A 3,062-nucleotide genomic window follows, 5' to 3' on the forward strand; every position below is an offset into this window, starting at 1 on the left:
ACATGAAATAAGTGCAAAAATGACTACTTCTGGTTCACTCAAGGTCACTTCCGGTTGACATTTTTCAAGGTCATATGTCACCCAACATTTTGCAAAAGATCTTATGGCTTTATCATGTACCAAGTTGGAGTAATAATCAATTAACCTTAAATTAAATCATTTCAGGGACAATAACTCATATAAGATATCATTGGATTATTTCAGACCAAATGTATCATATCTTAATCACAATTAAGCAAACATTTTGCACTAGTTCTTTAATTTGTAATTTTAAAGGTGACAGAGGAGATCAAATAACAAGGAAAAGTCAAAATTTAGAATATGATCTTGACCTTTGACCTTGGCCTCAATTTCATTTAAATGAACCAAGGAACTCAAATCAATATACCTTAGGTCTCTATCACTTACCATTCATGCTATACATTTATATATCCCTTATGTCAAATACAGAAGGGGAAATAACTCTCATATGGAGTTTACGTATCGCTTCGGTCAAATTGGACAAAACATCCTGAGGATATAACGAGCAATTTGGTAAAATTAATTTGTCGCTTTCTTTTACGGTTACGGAGGAGATGCGTGCACAAGGAAAACAGTGTTCGGGAAGATAACTCCTACAAAGAAAATTATTTGGTTTCGCAGGGTCAATTTCAAAGGCGCATAAACTGTTCGATATCATATACCAAATATCTAAGCAACATATTGCGAAACAAATATTTATCGCAAGAACAAAATTAGGCGGAAGAAAAAAAAAAAAAATTAAAAACCAATTGTTCAAAGAACAATTGAAGGTCTTTCCACATCAATTTTCTAAATAATTGATGAGAAGATAATTCTGGTTTACTCAAAGCTACTATTGGCGTCCAATCATAGGTTTCTTCATACTGATTTTATAAACATGGTTTCTATAGACTTTTGCCTGAAATAAGGGAGATAATTGTCAACATCCGGTTTAGAAAATGTCACTTCCGGTCTCATATGATAGCTTTATTTACACTGATTCCAAAAATATATGGTTTATATATACTTTTGCCTGTAAAAAGGGAGATCATTGGATACTTCCGGTTTAGAAAATGTCACTTCCGGTCTCATATGATAGCTTTATTTACACTGATTCCAAAAATATGTGGTTTATATATACTTTTGCCTGTAAAAAGGGAGATAATTGGCTACTTCCGGTTGAGAAAATGTCACTTTCGGTCTCATATGATAGCTTTATTTACACTGATTCAAAAATATATGGTTTATATATACTTTTGCCTGTAAAAAGGGAGATAATATGCTACTTCCGGTTTATAAAATATCACTTCCGGTCTTAAATGATAGATAAATGTATGACCATTCAAAAAATATATGGTTTCTATGTACTTCTACATGAAATAAGTGCAAAAATGACTACTTCCGGTTCACTCAAGGTCACTTCCGGTAGACATTTTTCAAGGTCATATGTCACCCAACATTTTGCAAAAGATCTTATGGCTTTATCATGTACCAATATGAAGTAATAATCAATTTACCTTAAAATAAAACATTTCAGGGGCAATAACTCCAAAAAGATGTCGCTGGATTGTCTCACACCAAATGTATCATATCTTCATCACAATATAACAAACATTTTGCACTTGTTCTTTAATATATAACATTAAAAATATCGAAGAAAATGCAAAAACAAGCAAAAGACAAAATTCAGAACATGACCTTGACCTTCGAGCTTGACCTCATTTTCGAGGTTAGGATCCAAGGACCTTAAATAAAAAGACTATAGGTTTATACGGCTTACAGTTTATGAGTAACAAAAACATACGACAAATTTATTTGATAAAGGTAGATAACTCCTATAAAATTTCATCGAATCGCTTCGATCCAAATTAGCCAAAAAATCCTGAGGATGTAACGAACAATTTGTAAAAAGAATTTTGTCGATATCTTTTTTTGTTACGAAGGAGATGCACACAGATGATAACCAGTGAATAGGGAGATAACTCTTACAAAGAAAATGGTTCGGCTTAGCAGGGTGAAATTTAAAAGCGCATAAACTATACGATACAATATGAGAAATATCTAAGCGACATATCGAGAAACAAACATTTATCGCAAGAACAAAATTTGGCGGAAGAAAAAAAAAAAAAAAAATAATAATAATAATTAGTAAAAACCAATTGTTCAAAGAACAATTGAAGGTCTTTCCACATCAATTTTCTAAATAATTATTAGGAAGCTACTTCTGGTTTACTCAAAGTTATTAATAGCGTCAAAGAATAGATTTCATCATAATAATTCAATAAATACATGGTTTCTATATACTTTTGCCTGAAATAAGGGAGATAATTGCCAACTTCCGGTTTAGAAAATGTCACTTCCGGTCTCATATGATAGCTTTATTCACACTGATTCCAAAAATATATAGTTTGTATATACTTATGCCTGTAATAAGGAAGATAATATGCTACTTCCGGTTTATAAAATGTCACTTCCGGTCTCAAAAAATAGGTTAACCTATGATAATTCAAAAAATGTATGGTTTCTAGGCACTTTTCCATGAAATAAGTGCAAAAAATACTACTTCCGGTTCACTCAAGGTCACTTCCGGTTGACATTTTTCAACGTCATATGTCAACCCACAGTTTGCAAAAGACCCTATGGCTTTATCATGTACCAAGTTGGAGTAATAATCAATTAACCTTAAATTGAATCATTTCAGGGACAATAACTCCTTTAAGATGTCATTGGATTGTTTCAGACTAAATGTATCATATCTTAATCACAATTAGGCAAACATTTTGCACTTGTTCTTTAATTTGTATCTTTAAAAGTGACAGAGGAGATCAAATAACAAGGAAAAGTCAAAATTTAGAATATGACATTGACCTTTGACCTTGGCCTTAATTTCATTTAAATGAACCAAGGAACCCAAATCAATATACCTTAGGTCTCTATCACTTACCATTCATGCGATACATTTATATATCCCTTATGTCAAATACAGAAGGGGAAATAACTCTCATATGAAGTTTACGTATCGCTTCGGTCAAAATTGGACAAAACATCCTGAAGATATAACG

General features: G+C 32.0%; 1 long non-coding RNA gene across 1 annotated transcript; it reads left to right on the top strand.

Moving 5' to 3' along the window:
• Window positions 1-1,236: 1,236 nt before the first annotated feature.
• On the top strand, window positions 1,237-2,767 carry LOC127732811 (uncharacterized). Its single transcript, XR_007996441.1, has 2 exons — window positions 1,237-1,415; window positions 2,580-2,767. It is a non-coding gene; the product is annotated as an uncharacterized LOC127732811 (long non-coding RNA).
• Window positions 2,768-3,062: the final 295 nt, after the last annotated feature.

This window comes from Mytilus californianus, unplaced genomic scaffold (assembly GCF_021869535.1).
Source record: "Mytilus californianus isolate M0D057914Y unplaced genomic scaffold, xbMytCali1.0.p SCAF_28, whole genome shotgun sequence".
In the NCBI taxonomy this organism is placed as follows: Eukaryota; Metazoa; Mollusca; class Bivalvia; order Mytilida; family Mytilidae; genus Mytilus; species Mytilus californianus.